This window comes from Taeniopygia guttata, chromosome 6 (genome assembly GCF_048771995.1).
Source record: "Taeniopygia guttata chromosome 6, bTaeGut7.mat, whole genome shotgun sequence".
Taxonomy (NCBI): domain Eukaryota; kingdom Metazoa; phylum Chordata; class Aves; order Passeriformes; family Estrildidae; genus Taeniopygia; species Taeniopygia guttata.
Genome location: NC_133031.1, coordinates 33,679,400 through 33,696,760, shown reverse-complemented (window position 1 = coordinate 33,696,760; position 17,361 = coordinate 33,679,400). Strand labels below are relative to the sequence as shown.

The window sequence follows — 17,361 nt, the reverse complement described above, 5'->3', positions numbered from 1 at the left end:
TTTCTTTTCAATATTCTATTCACACTTCCAACCCAACTGCTGACTTTTCATAAGCAAAAGAACTGATATGCAGCTTTAATGCAAGAGGATGTCCAATTTTGCTAACGCTCCATGCACTAAGAAGGAAAACAGCTGGGAGGTTTCTGATCTTTGGAGACATCTGAAATGCAGGATTGACAATGAACTTTAGGTCTATAACTTAATGTAAACAGATGCGTCTGCAAAAGCTGGAAACTCATACAGAATTAAGAGATATTTGAGAAGAGTAAATATTTTCTCTTTCTGCTGTCTTTTTTAAATTTTAATGTTTTTATTTAATTTTTTATTTTATTTAATCTCTTGAAGTATTCCTGTGCTCTTAGCCACTACAGTTAACCTTCTTGTGTAATTTGCATGGTGCAAGTTTGCATTTTATTCATTACTCATCTCAAATGGGTCAAACTCCATCTAGCTCTATTACATTTGTGACTAAAAGCTAAGAAAATCCTAACTGCTGAAAACAACCTATAAAAAACCAGTAGCAGCAGCTTGCAATTGAGTTCTCTTTGTCAGGGTTGCTTTTTTGTTTTGTTTTAAGCTCAATCAAAAGTGAACGACTGTCCTGATGAGATGTTACTACACATTAGGATGGACTAAATACAACCAACTGCTTAGAAACCAACACCATTTGGGCAAACAAGGGTAAGCAGTTTAACAGTTACATAATGCACAACATCTCCCACACAATACTAATCAAAACCCAACAAAATTACTCAAAATAATGAGCTATGATAGAAGATTTGCATAAACACAGCCAGCAATGTTTAATGAATTTGACCATGAACAGCAACAGATGAATACTGACTTAAGATCTACGGTAACAAACATACCCAATAAAACAACTGAACTGTTAAAACTTTGTTTTTATAAAGATAAAGCCTTGGACAAAGTAGAGAAGTTGAACAAGATGTTTCTTTCTAAAAAGTGAGGTCAAATATAAAAACAGTTTATCTGTGTTTAGACTGTGCCTCAACCACCAGCCCATTTTTGTTTAGCTCTCAGCCATCCTCACACACAGGGAGGAAAACCAGATGTCACACTCTGACTGAAAACACACTGTGGAGTCAGACATCAAAACCCTGAAACACTTAAACCTGTCCAACAGCAGGAACATTACACCAAGACCTGTGCATTTTCTTGTAATTATCCCCTGGACCTCCTCAATACTGGCTGACCATAAATTAGAGCAGGGCTACACACACAGTCACCATTTAGAGGAGGAAAACCACCTGCCTCCAAAGGAAACATGGAAACACACACCCAGCATCCACTATTGGGCAGTTTGCTCCTAATTAATGACAAGTCACATTCAGACACAGCCAAGGACTGCCTTTGGTACAAGCATTTCCAACTGGAATATACTTAAGGCAAGTCCCAGTTCGAGTGAGCCAAACAAACTCTACACTCATTTCATCCAGCTCTTCCTAAGATGCTGGCAAGGGAGCAAAGTATCAAAAAGAGGAAAAAAGAAAAAATAATAGAAAAAATGCTATTACCACAGCACACAAAGTCCACTCTAGTGTGGATGCTGCTGCTTAACAGTGCAAAGAACTAGAGTCAAATACCACAAAAACAAATCCAAATTCCTTCTAGAGACATTGATACCACTTTTTTTTTTTTAATTGCTTTTTTTAAACCATATTAGTAATCTGTATTTTATAATTATTATGGATTATTTCATAATCCATATCTCTGAGTTAATCACTGCAGGGCACTCTGCACACCTGCAAAGTTTCAGAGTAACATCTCTAAAGGAGAAATAACACATTCTGGGGTGGGAGTAAGTTTTCTACTAAAGGCAACACTGAAAAACCTTCTTTAAATAAGCCCTTTAAAAGCCATGAGGTGACATTTCTTTTTATCCCTACAAAGCTAAACAGCAATGGAGAGGTCAAAAATAAAAAAGATAAAATGAGCAGTAAGGGGAAGGCACTGCAGGTAAAACCTGAACCCACGGGCCCATCTGTCAGATGGTGCCAGTGACAAGCACAAGTCCAGCACAGAACACCCGACTCACCAGGGCACTGAGAACCAGTAAAACCCAAAAGTAGATCATCAACACTTCTTGAACCCAAGAGCTGTAGATTGAGGCTCTTCCAGGGAGTACTGAAATAACAGCAAGGAATAAATATGCCAGCTGTCTCCACAGATCCCCGCTGAGATACTGGGAAGATGATTGGAGACTCAAGGAAAACTTTCAAGCCCATTAATCACAAGTCAAGCTCTCACAATGCACTTATGGTCCCAACAACCACAAAAAACCAAGATTCCCTCATAAACCAACAATCATAAAACAGACTTCCTATTTTTTGCTCGAATCATACACATTTATGAGATTTATGACAGATGTTTTTCTTCCGAGATAATCAACTGACTGCATCAAGAACCACAGAGTTTTTAAATGAGTGGACCTATGAAAGTGTAAATTCAAAGTCACAAAAAAATCACTGATCAAAATAGTTCTAATACACTGAAAAGAAACCTCCCAAAAACCAACAACCAACCAAACGAAAAACAGATCACTCAAGTTTATTTTTCCTTCTAGACTCACAGAAGTCATAGAAATCATGGTTCTGACAGCTTTCTTTAGCTCAGGAACCCCAACTCCTGACTATGTAGAAGTTACCAAGAAAACAAACATACCTTCCCAAAGTTTCTCAATGCCCACAAACTCCTCAGTAACCCCAACTTTCTCTGTTTTATTAGAAACAGCTTCTCAGGATGAGATGCTAAATCAAACTGAAGTCAAAGAACCACATGGAGGATTTTGCAACCTTAACATTTGATTTCAGAAGTAATGGCAACCATAACCCAAATTAAGCAGCACCGTGCCTTGGCTCCTGGCACAGCAGGAAGGAGGGGAAGAGGAGCAGACTGCAGCTCCTTGCTCACAAGCCACAGTTCCAGACACAATCCTATTCACACAGCCCTACTCCCACGTGCCACAGCAGACACAAGTCCATCCTTCCAGCCCCACGTTCCCTGGACAGCAGGTTACATGTCTATTCACACTTTGTACCTAGTTCTCAGCACTTCATGTACTGAGCTCAGTTCTGAGCTTAAAGACAATCTTAAATCCTGTGTCTCCTCCAGCTCTTTTCTTAGAAGTAATTAACTGTCCTTAATGTAAAATTTGCAAGCCATTCTCAGAAAAAAAAAAATCCAACTTAGTCGACCATAATAAAAAATAAACAAACAAAAAACAACAAACCACACAGTAGTATCCTTGTCTTCAGAACAAGCAGAACAGATTACATCAAGACAAATCCAAATAACCAAAGGGAAAAATGCCAACTAAATTATATCCCCTGTACAGTAGAAAATACAAAAGGGCTGCAAATTTGGCTGCTTCCTAGGCAAGATGCTCTGCACATACCAGTCACTACCAATCTTTCCACTGTATTACCTCCCCATATTCCTTGTAAAAAATCTGCTATTCCTTCTGCTTTTGAATAAAAAAACTCCGTATCAGCCCCCTCCTGGAGACAGTTCCCTCTTCAAACATCACTACCCTCATTCCCTGCTCCATCCCCTCCACACCTCTCCTCTCTCTGGTCTACACCAAGTGAGTTTCTGCATAAATGGGACATCAGCAGAGGAAAAAAAGTTGTCTTGAAAAATGCCAGGTGGTCACAGCTCCAGTTTGAGTACAGAGCTCTTGAACACCTGCCTATGCCACAAAAGAAGGAAACGCAAAATCATAAATATTATTATAGATTAACACACTCTCAGAATTCTTGTTGACGTGTGACAGTTCTTCTTTTTAAGCATGTTAAGTGGTAGACCCCTAAGAGGTAATTATTAATCTTGCACATCAAGAAAGCTCCAAAAGAATTAACTACACAGAGCAGCTGTGCTCCAGCCACTGATGATGTAAAAATGAGCACAGTCACAACCCTGTACAAGCTCAAGCAATGACAGCTACACAAGAAATGCTATGAAAAGCACCAGCAAAGTGTCTGGATCCCAAATGTTTGAAATCTTAATTTGAAGACAACGTTTTAAGGTGTAATAAATTCCATTCAACTGACATGACAAAGTTACAATTATCTATGTTACTAAACTGATTTTACCAAGCTACGCCATCTGACAAGAGAAATGGCAAACTCTTCAGCAGCTGTGTTGGAAAAAAATTCTCTTTTCAACTTTGCCTTGTTTCCCTCCTCATACATAGTACTATTAAAAAAAAAAAAAAAAAAAGAAAGAAAAATTAAGAACTCTGTTACAGCTAAGCCAGCCATTTTCAGCTGCCAAACTGAAGTTTAGTTCCATTTTAGTACCAGGAGACTGTGGATCATAATTCATCTAGTTAAACTGAGGATTACTTGTTGACATCAATTTTGAACAGCCCAAAATAACCCAGTCTTCAAATTTTGGGGGGAGGAAAGGGCATGAGATTATTAAGAGAACTGGCAGTAGCAGTTTAAATGCTTTGCTGTGATTAGCAGAGAGCACATCACGACAAGGAATGTATTGATCTGAAGTTGTGCTAGAACTGATATGGCAAAGAGAAACTGGAAAGAGAAACATTAACACCCAAGTTAATACCACATGAAGGAGCCAGTAAATCTCACTTTAAAGTGCCTGAGAGAACATCTGATTATTTGATTGACTGTATTAAAAATAACCTCCCATTCAATCAGTAAAGTATTTCCTACTTACAATTCTGACTTATTTACAGATCCTTCTTGCAAAGGGCACCAAAGATGAGTGGGAATTCCTGTCCCCGAGGAATTTACAGGTCAAACAACATACAATGAGAACGGCCACACACAAAGCTAAAAATGTCCCCTTGACCCATTCTGAGCTGGAATTAGTCTCCAATTAAAGTCACGCTTCTGTGATGAACCCCGTTGACGTTTTTGTGCCACTCAGCATTCCAATTACATTAATATTTGTAATTATACTTCTGAGAGAATGCTAATAGACACAGCTCCACACGAACCGATCACGGCCCCGCCGGTGTCACCCCCACCTGCTCGCCCTTGCTTGAGCAGCACAAGGAAAGTAAAGCAGCAATTTCTTTCTCCTTCAAGAGAGCTACACCACACAATTAGTTTCACAAATCCCACGAAATGCAACGCATCCAAAGGCTTTATTCTCTTTGAATGCTGTGAGGGGCTTAAACCAGAGGTGATCTTTCATATATGACATGCCAGCCTCCACATGCTGAAACACCAACTCAGCTTGGCCTTCAGAAGGAGGGCAGCAAAAGAGTTCCAGAACACCTCCTGCTGCTCACCTGTCTCCCCCTGTCTGAGTAACTATTGAAAAAGGGGGGGGAAATAAATAAGCCTCACAAATATCTTCTGTGAGACCGATAAGCAGATGGAAAAACAAAACTGATTACAGCAGATCTCTCCTAAACTACTCTTAAAAGGTTCTGCTCACAACAGAGTGACCTCTAAGAAGAGAAAGAGGGAGTAACTACACAGAAAACATCCCACCTTTCAATTTTTGCCCCAACAAACACATCAAAGCACTAAATCCACATGCCAGCTCCACCACTTGTGACACGGCAGGCAGCTGGTGAGCAGAGACTGTTCAAGCACAGCACAAAGCCAGTCAAACAACGTTTGTTTACCACACCAACCCCCAAGAATTCCAGAAAAAGTTGTCATTATCGCCATCGCTGAAAGTCACCGTGGCAGCAGAAAGTTCTCAGCAGGCGGGCTGTGCCAGCCGTGCAGGACACCCGGATCCATCTTCTCCATCATCTCTCCCACCCGCTGCTCCCAAGGGAGCCGGGACTGCTGTGGGGACAGGCTGATCCTGTCACTCCCAAGGAAGGACTCACAGACACATCCAAAGGGCTCGCAGACACATCCATGACCTCCGCAGACAAGTTTATCTTATCCTGCCAGGAAGCTGCTGCAGTCTGGGACCGTGGAGGCAGACAGGGAGGCGCGGCAGCGTGGATTAACCAAGGTCTGCCTCGCTCCTTAATCCAACTTTCCTGATTTTTGTTTGGACTCCGGTTCCCAAAGACGAACTCGATTTTGAAATGCTTCCCACACTGTACTTTAAAAAGCATCGACAATAGGTGATCACAGAATCACAGAATGAATCACGGAGCGGTTTGGGCTGGAAGGGACCTTAAAGATCATCTTGTTCCAACCCCCTGCCATGGGCAGGGACACTTTCCACTATCCCAGGCTGCTCCAAGCCCCGTCCAGCTTGGCTGTGGACACTTCCAAGGATGGGATAGGCAATACCATGTTAGTTCTGCTACCCAAAATCACAGACACAAACCATCACTGCCATCACCTACTGCAGATCCACAGCGGCACATGCGAGCACGAACAAAACCAGAGCGGGAGGGAGGCAGCGCAGGCACGATCCCACTGATCTCACCGGGCACACCGAGGTACCACGGGAGGGAAAACCCGAGTGGCTGCCTTTGCAGCGAGGCTGTGCCAGCCTGCCTTCCCCAGCAAACCCCTCCACGCGGGACACGGACCGCAGCGGGACCGGGGCCGCCTCCTCCCCGCGGCTCCCGGCCGGCTCCGGCTCTGCTCGCCCCCGTTCCCCCCGCGCCCCGCAGCGCTGCCCGAGGAGGGCAGTGAGAGCACAGGAGCTTTACCTCTCCGCCGGGATCCGTCCCTCAGTCCCTCAGGAACACGCTCTGAGCACTGGGAGCCGCCTGCGCCCCGCGCCGCCCCCCCCCCCTCCCGCGCTCCCCCCCTCCCCCCCCCCGCTCACGACATGGTCTCTCCCGAGGCGCCGCGGCTGCCGCGGCCGCGGGCGCTCCCACTCGGCGCGGCGGGGGGGGGGGAAGGGGGGAAGGCTGTGCCCGCGCTCCTCTAATGGCGGCGGCCGGAGCGGCCCAAAGCAAAATAAACCCCCGCACAGCCCAGCTGCACGTCAGCGCGGCCTGCCGGCCCTGCGCGCCGCCCATTGGCCGAGCCCGCTCCTGCCTTCCGCCAACCGGCGGGCGGCTCTTTGCGCAGGGCGGTGATGTCATCGCTGCCGCGGGGTGCCGCGCGCGGGGCGGCCGCCAGGGGGCGCCTCCCGGGCCGGTCCCTCAGGGCGGGTCCTGAGGGAGCCGAGGGGCGGCTCCGGTACCGACCGGCCCGGCACGGCCCTTCCCGCTGCTTCCCGGCCCTTCCCGCTCCTCTGCCGGTCCCGAGGGAGCCGAGGGGCGGCTCCGGTACCGACCGGCCCGGCCCGGCCCTTCCCGCTGCTTCCCGCTGCTTCCCGCTGCCCTGCCGGGTCCCGAGGGAGCCCAGGGGCGGCCCCGGTACCGACCGGCCCGGCCCGGCCCTTCCCGCTGCTTCCCGGCCCTTCCCGCTGCACTGCCGGGTCCCGAGGGAGCCGAGGGGCGGCCCCGGTACCGACTGGCCCGGCACGGCCCGGCCCGGCCCTTCCCGCTGCTTCCCGGCCCTTCCCGCTCCCCTGCCGGGTCCCGAGGGAGCCCAGGGGCGGCCCCGGTACCGACCGGCCCGGCCCGGCCCTTCCCGCTGCTTCCCGGCCCTTCCCGCTGCCCTGCCGGGTCCCGAGGGAGCCGAGGGGCGGCTCCGGTCCTGCCCTGCCGTGCCCGCTCCTTCTCGGCCCTTCCCGGTCCGGACCGGCCCTTCCCGGCCCTTTCCTCTCCCCTGCCCGAAAGGTGAAATTTTAAGGAATTTAAGAGATTTTTAGAGGAGCTTATAGTTTTAGTTAGAGATAAGCCTTACTAGAGTTAATTAAAAATAAATTAGTAGGCCTCGATGTAGTGAAGAGTTAGGAGTTAGCTAATAATTGGTCGCTTGTCAGCATGATGTTTATTAGCTGGGTTTATAGTGAAGAGTATAGAGACTGACAAATAGGTTTTAGGGGTGTAAGACAATTGTGGCCTCCTCTGTTCTGGAGACAAGGAATGGGAGTTCTACCAAGAGTTCATTTGTCATATTTGCATTGAAAAGGCAAAAAGGTCAGAACGAGGAAGACTTCATTTACTTCCTCATTTTGGGAACCCTCCCCATGAAAGGGACACCAACCTATTTCAAGGAACGAACCACACATGCTGAATAGCTTTTGAAATTATTAGCGTACGAAGCGGGGAATGGGATGTACCAAAATGATTAATATGTATTTGTATTTTGGGTATTCAATACTTGTATGGATAAAAGGGCTCTGTAATCACTTGGAAGGTGCGGTGTGGATTTGGGAGTGAACCCCCACACAATAAACACACACTTTCTAACTTTAAACTGTTAGAGAGTTTTTGTCCATCACAGACAGACATCGGAGGTTCCTGTGGGAGTAATCCCTCAAAAAACCTCCTTGTGATGGCACATGGCCAGGCAGCAGCATCGGTTTGTGGCAGCTGATCCCAGAGTCACCGAGGCTGGAAAAGCCCTCTCAGCCATCGAGTCCAAGATGTGCCCAATCCCCACCTCGTCCCCAGCCCGGAGCACTCAGTGCCACATCCAGCCCTTCCTAGGACACCTCCAGGGATGGGAACTCCATACCTCCCTGGGCAGCCCCTTCCAATGTCTAATCACCCTTTCTTTGAATCAATTCCTCCTAATGTCCAACCTGAACCTCCCCTGGCTGCAGCTTATGACTCTGTCCTCTGTTTCTTACCAGCACTCAGGAAATATTTCGCTGTGGAACAACTGAAGGAATTGATGGGAATCCAGAATCCAGCAGGTGATTCTGTGAAATAAATTTTAAACACTTCCTGCACATGTTAATTCCAGCCATTCTGACTCAAGACAGTGAATGTGTGGGATTGCAGTTCAGGATGTCACCCTGCCCAAAAAGACTCATCCAAGCAGCAGCCCCACAGTGCAGAGCCCATTTATCTTCTGAGAAGAAAAGACCAGCAACAACAGCTCTGCCACCCCTTGGGTTCAGTCCTTGTGCTGGCTTTGCAATATTTTTCTTTGCTTTCCACACAAAAATTGCAAGACTGCATCTTCCTTAAGCTGTCCTTGTAGGCTCACTGACAGAAAATGTGTATTTTCCACATCCTTGCTTTTCCTTTGTGGGTTTCACATCTTTTGATACATGATTTTTTGTTCCCCCCACTGCATTTACTACTTTTTATTTCAGGCTTTCTCAGATGTTTTAGCACTTTCTTATTTCCATGGTTTCATTCCCCATTCCCAGACTCTGGTAGACAATGCCTCAGGCTTGGTGTTGGATTGGGAAATTCATCCTGGACCAGCTGGATCCACCCCTTCTCCCTCAGACCATAAAGAAAAGCACCTGAGATGTTCCAGCAGAGCAGTGCTAGAGAAAATCCCTTTGTCCAGCAAGCAAACAACCAGGACTGGAGTCAGGACAAGTAAAATGTAATTACTTATGGAGACTGAAATAGAAATTTGTCTTCATTTGCAATTAAATTAGTTCCCTATAAACATTGAGAACTGTTGCAGGGGGAAGGTAATGTGATTTCTCTCTCCCAGACTAATGATTTACTAAATTCTCTTTCTGACTCCACTGAGCAAGTTGGTGCATTTCTCAAAACACAGCTGTAGAAAAAAGGGGGACAATTTTTTTTTTTAATAAGACTTGGATAAGTCATGTAAAATAAATATTCCTTGTCATAAGGAATTTTACCATCTCTCAGCTTAGAAATCATCCAGAAAATGAAAATGTATCCCTTGCTCTTGGCATCTAGGCAAGATGATGGAAGAGATGTTGGGGTAAATTCTAAATGCTGCCTCAACTGTGCAACGATGGAAATGTCCAGAAATAATTGTTATAGATTAGACTGCATAAAAATATATGAAAATACAAGGAACATCTTAGAACCACAGACTCACAGAGGGGCTTGGGTTGGAAAAGAGTTATGACCAGCTGAAAAAAATATAATTCCAAAGAATTCTATGATTCTAAGAGATTTTAATCTCTGCAGAACAGAAGCATTCTGAGTAGTGAAAAAGGTCCCTGGATAGTATTCGAAAGAGAACATGTGGGCAAATTGAATTTGAAAATATTTACCAGAGCAGAAGCAAATTCTAAGCTGCATGTCCCAGTGACCTGATGTTTTGATGTTGGTGACTTTATTGCTAAGGCCATGTCTTTGGCTTTAGCTCAAAAATTTGCTGGTGTCTCCTTCCAGGTTTACCTTGCAGGAGTTTGCTATTTGTTCTAGACTTAAACAATAAAATACAAGAGGAATGACCTTTCAGCAGGTTAGAACATTGATATTTACACATATAATTTATCCAAGAAGAGCTTTCCGACTTCTAATTTGGAGACAAATCAAAATCTACATGGCTTGATAGTCCAGTCCTCAATAGATTTGGTATTTGATTATATTTTCTTTTTTTCAATGTCAGAAAGATAATTCTATTTTTGTCAGAGGTAGCAGAAGTTGTAAGCAAGTGCTAATTTCCTATATCCACCCAAAATTTTCATTTTCTTTCACCAGTTTAAGGAGAAATTTTAACTCCCTAGGAAGGAATTTGGAACAGTCATACTCATTTGACAGCTGAAGCTGTTATTTTGGGAACCTTCCTTTGCAGAGCTGGATGTGCTCAGGCCTTGCAGCTTCTTCACACAGAAGTTGTACAACTGCCCCTTGTGCCTCACAATAAACCCACGGCAGAACCGTGACATAAAAATGTCATTTGCACATATACGTGCTCCAGCTTTCTCTTTTCCCCACTTTTCAAACACCATAAATCCCTCTTCTTGTAACTCCCCACCTTCCTTTGCCATCCTAACTCCAATCTCTTTTCTTCCTGTTCCTCCAGAACAAGAACTGACAGTAAATCTCTTTGTCAGAGCTCACCGATTTGGTAAAACGCAAGCAACGTGCACAAATGCTGGGATTTTGCAGGATTATCCAGCTCAGGGCCCCGCTGGTTCCCACCCTTGCCAGCCTGGAGCTGCCCCAGCAGCCTGGAACCCTTTGTGCCTGCGAGGTGTGAGCCTTGCAGGCAGCCAGCGAGGCAGATGGCTGGGAACTTCCCTTCCTTTCCTGCAAAGAATTTATAAATTTAGGATTTTTTTGGCGCAACCCTGACTTGCAATTTGCCGCTGTCTCCTATGAAACACGAGCGCTTTGCCTTACAAGATGCCCTGATTTTTTACAGTCCTGATGCTGTTAGTAAAAGGCCTTTCCCTCAACCCTCCCTGACGTTTCTGTTCTGATTCACCCTGTTTATACCCGAGCAAATGATACCCAAAGCTATATTTAGAAAGCAAGCATTGAAACATTCCACAGGAGCACATTTGTTGCGTGTAGTAGCTGGGGAGACTCAGCGACACAAAATTGTGCTTCAGGTAAGCAAAAAAAAAAAAACCAAAAAAACCCAAAATCCTAATTATTTTCTGCTGGCATGGAGTATTTTTGTGCTGCAGCAGAATTACCTCAGCTTGAGTGCAAAGATTACATCTAGTTAGTGATTTCTAAGTGCAGATCTTGCTCTTATGTAATTCTCTTTACCCTGGTAACTCCTCACTCTCAGGCAGGGCTCCCATTAGGAGATTCATCCTCAGCTTATCCAGGAGCAGGGATGTACATGCACACCAGATAGTTATTTCTCACTAGCTGAACTTTGGATATGCAGAGCTCCCTGCTCAACCAGCTCCTCAGATCCTGCTCTTGCCATCCCTTTATCCTCTGTTTTCAGGAGCAAGGAAGACTAGCAGCACTTAGATAAATGGTGAGGAATAGAAACACACAAAAATCCAAAGGAAGCACAGGTTTTGGATTGAGAACAGAATGTTTTAAATGGTTCACTGATTTGTTACCAGTTTTTCATCCTCTGAGTCAGCCTAAGCCTTTACACCCAGTAAATCCCATCCTTGGGCTGCTTTTCTCAATTTAATTTGAATCAAAAGTATTCAGCTATAGCTAGATCACTATGCTGAAGTCAGAGGAGGCTAAATTACAGAACCATAGAATGCCTTGGGTTGGAAGAAACGTGAAAGAACATCCATGGAGTCAGCAAGAGACCCCTCACAGCTCTCCAAGTAGTCAGTGTGTGGGGGTGATTGTTTCAGGGACAAAACAGCCAGGAAAGATAGAGAAGAAATAAACCTATCTTGGAAAAACTGGGCAAAAATATCTCTGAAGTCTGCACCCTGAAATGTATTTCAGTAGCAGAAAGAAAAAGGTTCAAAGTGGCGAGCACTTACATTGAAAGCTTCCACGTTCTCATATTTTTCATGCTTCCTCTCTGGTTCCACATGGAGCAGAGGAAGGGGGTGAAGGAGTAAATCCATCAGGATGGGGCTTTCCAGCTGAAGGGTTGGAGCCCTGTGGTGGGGGAGCCTTAGAAGTTTTCCTCAGCTGGGCAGACGTGGCTGGTGAAGGAGTCTGTGGCCAGCAGAGAGGCAGCACAGGGGGAGAAGAGCAGGAAGCTGGGGGTGATGGGGTGGCTGTGCTCCAGCACCCACTGAGGATCTGGAGGCTCCAGAGACTGCGGGAGCTGCCCAGGCCAGATGGTGAACACAGCACATCAGCAGGTCTGTCACAGCACAGGAATGCAGGGGGAGGACACAGAGAGGGAACAGAGAGAGGGAACCCAGGAAAATGTGAGGCAGAGTGGTGAAGGGGAAAGAAAAATAGAACAGGAAAATGCAAAGAGCTCTTTGGATGCGCACTGAAAGTCATCAGGGACAACAGTGACAAGTCACAACGCAACTCTGAAAGGGCACAGCAGCCTGAGTCCCTTCAGGGGCGTGTAAGACATTTGTGAGAACTCGAGACAAAATCCATTTTAAAAATGGACTGAAATCCATAAACTTACCCATACAGAAATGTCAGCTCTAAAGATGGCTCTGCACAATGGCCACTGTCTCTCCTGCCATCACCACTGACACATTTAACTCCCACCAACCCCCAGACCCCCCCAAAATGCTTCTGGCAGCAGAAAATGAAGTGTGAGGAATCAGCATAACACTGACTCCTCCAACACTGCCAGCTGGGGCTGGAGGAGATGAAAATGCCACATTATGCTGCCACAGGTTTTGATGCTGGGTTAGGCAACCCCCTCCTCTGACTCTTGGCTGTTGTGAGCCCCCAGTGGCACCACCCCTCCCCAAACCTCGTATAAGAGCCAGAGATGCTGAACCCAATGGCTGTGGAGCTGAGAGGCAGAAACTCAGACATTTTTCTGCTTTAGGAGAGGCCAGCCCTTCTCCTGTACAGCAAGGCAGCATTATCAGGTGGTTTAATATGCTCCAAAGTTGAGCCAAAGCTGTTAATGGTTGACAAAAGTGAAAATGGGATTTATTATAAATAAGGCTGTCCAGGAGCACACGAGGCAGCAGAGAAGGGACATTCTGTGTCTGGTTTGCAGAACACAGTGCATCATGCCCAACATAATCAGCACCAGCTAATCAGATTATTTGATGAGCCAGAGGGAGCAAAATCTATCTTTGAGTTGACGTAATCCACCAACAGACTGCTTAAGGATTCTGGATATTTTCATTCTGTGTCTCAGAAGCCTTTCTCTTACCTATTTATCGAGACTTATCCTTTTTATGAGCAAATCTAGGATTAAACACAGATGGCTCAAATTGAAACCAGAATACAAACCAGGTAAGAGTGAGATTCCAACAGAGCAGTGCCAATTACCACACTACTGGCTCAGCAGGATGGTGAAAGAATATCAGGGATACTTTAGAGCCATTAGTGGAGACCTTGGATGGTAACTGAGGAAGATAAAGAATACGCAAGTCTGGAATTAAAATGGGGAAAAAACATTTTTTTCTGGAACATCATGAAATGTTGGATGAGATTTTTATTTTAATTCAAGCCTAGCCTGATCCATAAATTCTTATCACATTAATATGATTTAATATACTTTAAATGTGTGTTCTGTAAAAAATCTGTACCTTCTCTTAGTGTTCTTCATCACTAATAGGCAGTTTCAACAACTGCATAAAATGTAGCTTTCCATCTTATTTCTAATTTAATCTTGCAGAAAGCTGTCTAGCAGGGTATCTCACAATGCTGTGCCTTATTTATAGATACAATGAGGGGAACAGAAAAATAAATCATTTTCAAAACAGATTACTTTTCTGGAAGGACAGTTCTTTGATTGCTTTTATTCCTGACTTTAAATGAAAATAATTTAGTAATTATAGATTGAGCAGCTATTGTTTACTTATATCAGGCCTCACAAAAGCTGCTGTGCCTGCTTTTCTTGTATGTTGTGTTAAAAAAATGGGCAGAAACAGAATAAAATAATTGCAAGAGAATATTGCCTGGCATCCCTGTCTCCCTCCCACTGCACAAAGAGATGCTGGAGCAAAGCTGAGACATTTATTGAGCAGCAGGAGGTCATTAGCTTGTTGTCAGTCCTCTCTCCATTGACAGCTTGAAGTGGCTGTCTGGTAGGTAAGCTGCATCATAAACAGGCTTTTTGTAGCACACGTTGCTGCTTTCATATGAAAAGTATGTTTGCTGTCTCCCAAATAATCATTGCTACCCTGAGAAATTACAGATTCCATGTTTCAGGAACATGTTGCTTCAGTTTTCCAACCACATGTCTCAGCTGCATCTGAGTTTCTCTTGCCTAAGCCCTTTGAAAAAAGTTTAAGCTTCAAAAGCTTCCACTTGTATGAGGGAGCAGCTCTGGAGCTGCTCATGTCCAGGTACAGCTGTAAATTTAAAGGGGTCTAACACCAGAGGACAATTTAGAGCATCTCCGGGGTTGTGTACAGCTGAAATTGCTTAAATATTACATTATTACATATGGATCTTCCCTAGAGGTCAGAGTGAGGAGTGAGGATCAGAGAATTTGGGAGGATATTACACTGAGGAGTAAACCTTTGCTGCCCTGAGCCAGCAGGTCTGTGTGCAATCATTCTCAGTCCATCCCATGACTGCCCAACACCACAGCAGCAGAACCACTGACTTTGCTTTGTCCAGTGCAATTCAGCTTAATCAATAAAACCAATTTTACTAAACTATGCAAAATGTTGAGCTGCTGCTGGAATAATTGGGAACTGGGGGAGCTGCTCAGTCTCAGGAAGGTCACATTCCTTCACTGGATGTGGAATCTTTGAAATCCTTGGCCAGGAAGGATTCATGTCCTTTTCTTCCTGGACGTGGCTTTCACACAGCCCAGTTTCCCCGAGACTCCTCGTGGTTTCTCCCTCTGCCAAGTCAACTTTTACAGTCAAGGGGCCTGGGCAAGCACCCAAGGCTCAGGGATAAAGTCCACATTTGGCCCATTGCCCACAAGCCACATTTCACTGGTACAGAAAATTACATTGCATTGGTTACACTGAATATTGATTATGCAGCTGATCACAGAATCGCAAATTGGTTTGGGTTGGAAGGGACTTTAAAGATCATTTGTTCCAGCCCCCTGCCATGGGCAGGGACACCTTCCACTGGACCAGGTTGCTCCAAGCCCCATCCAACCTGATGAGAGTCCAGACTACCCGTGACAGAAGCAGAGGTTGTTCAGATGAATGGGGCTGATCACCTGCATCAAATTAGGGAGCTCATTTCTCAAATGGAGCCCAAATCTGTTTGCATTAGATCTTTCCAACCGTTCTGCCGAAGAAACAGAAGATCTGCCATTTCATTTTGTTGCTGTTTCTCTTATCTTGCCATCCTGGCTTTGAATTTTCACTCTCTTATTCCAAGTACGCATCTTGCCTGATTTGCTTCATCTTCAAGGGTTTTTCCAGTGTCCTCAGGCACTCAGGGAAGAGGCCAAGTGAGCTGGGCTTTCCTCAGAGCACACAGCTCCAAAGCTCAGCTGTGTTCACTTCTTGGCTGTCTTCCTCTCACATCAGAGAATATTCCAAATAAGGCCTCACTGGTGTTGCTCAGAATCAAAATAGCTCCTTCTTATTTAGGTTTGATAACCCCTGGAGAAAAGTCCCTTGGACTTTGGCTTCCCCTCAGAGTTGTTGACTGCCTTGGCATATGGTCCTGTTAGATCTTCTCAGTTAAACGCTGTTACATCACACTTCTGTCAGCTGTCAGTATTTTAATGTTTTCCTTGGAATGTTTGCTTCTTGTCCTAGACCTTCTGCCTCTAGAGTCAAGTGATTAAGTTAGAATCTGAGGTTTTCTTTTCCAAGTAGATTTCTAATCCTCAGTGCAGCAAAGCATAAAATATCAACTAAGTATAAATAAAGGGTTCAGAAACTAAAAGCAAAGACCAAAAGAGACCCACAAATATCAGTTCCTCCAACTCACCAGCTAAAAATATAATTCCAGTGTTTTAGAACAAAACAAACCAGCTGGTTAGGATTTTTTACTGAAGTTTTTGACTGCCAGTTCCAGAGGGCAGAAGGCCTTTCTATTTGTGCCAGTGCTGGATCAATATCGCAGCTCAGTGCAGAGGGATGAGTAGATTTGCTCTCACCAACAGCTCACTGAGGCTGTCCCTACATCTAATACCGATCATGGGCTTCCTGAAACACTCCAGGAAAAATAAGGAATACTAGCATCTGTGTTCTGGGTGACATTTTGGGTAGATATGCCCTTTTTAGCTGATTTTCCTCATCTAGCAGAATACCTACATAATCCTTTCCTTTCCATACCCTCAGGCATTGCAGTTGGATCCCTGGCTGCTGTAACCCATTCCAGAGGCTCCTGTACAGTATTTTTTTGTACTTGTAGGTGTTGTCTGCAGATTTACAGGGCTTTGGAGTTAGATGTGTATCAGAGAATGCCACAGAATCCCAGAGGAGCAGGCTGGAATGGACCTCAAGATCCCCTGGTCCAGCTTTTCTTGGCAAAAGCACAATCTAGACAAAATCTGGTCAGGATGGAGATCCCACTGGTGGCTTCTCTGAGCCCCGTTCCAGGGTCTGACTGACACTGATTATTCTTTTCCTGATAAGTAGTCTGAGTTTGCACTAATTGTCTCCAAAACATGCACACTCTGCCTCTTTTCAAACCCAAATGAAGTTTAATTGAGTTGGTTTTCCTTGAGAGATAATGTGACTAGAGAGCATGAAGTCCCAAATGTAGTAAGACTTCGTGAAATAAAAGAGATTATGGATTAGAAACATTAACCAAGAACACCAAGAATAGTTTTGGCTTCTTTTTCTGCCAGCCTAATACTGGAAGGGCCATGAAAAAAAAATTATTTAATTGATATTTCTCATCCAAGTTTACAGCTAGAGCTGATTAAAAGCCTCTATTTATTTTGTGCTTCTATTTTCAAAGTTCTAAAGTACTAAATTCTACAAAAGAGGTAATGAAAGGAATGAAAACTACGTAAGGAAAACTTGCCAGAAAAATAAAAATGTTATTTAAAACAAAAATTAGCACAGAATTTGGAGCTTTTGTAATTTATCCAGAAACTCTGAAACTTGCACTCCAAAGCTCTGTGGGATCTCCTAGAGGCTGTGGTGTCCAAGGCAGGGAATGAAGCTGGAGGGGGACCCTGAAGTGATGGGGGT

At 44.8% G+C, this 17,361-nt stretch overlaps 2 protein-coding genes across 3 annotated transcripts in view; one reads left to right on the top strand and one right to left on the bottom strand.

Moving 5' to 3' along the window:
* ZRANB1 (zinc finger RANBP2-type containing 1) overlaps nucleotides 1-6,782 on the bottom strand; it is a 41,166-nt gene extending 34,384 nt beyond the window's left edge. For both annotated transcript variants that reach the window (XM_030276599.4, XM_012574716.5), the window contains exon 1: nucleotides 6,623-6,782. The gene's annotated coding sequence lies outside the window, so the exon portion shown is untranslated. The remainder of the gene's footprint in view (nucleotides 1-6,622) is intronic.
* The window catches only part of UROS (uroporphyrinogen III synthase), a 623,177-nt gene that overhangs the window by 360,665 nt on the left and 245,151 nt on the right, over nucleotides 1-17,361 (top strand). The window lies entirely within an intron of this gene.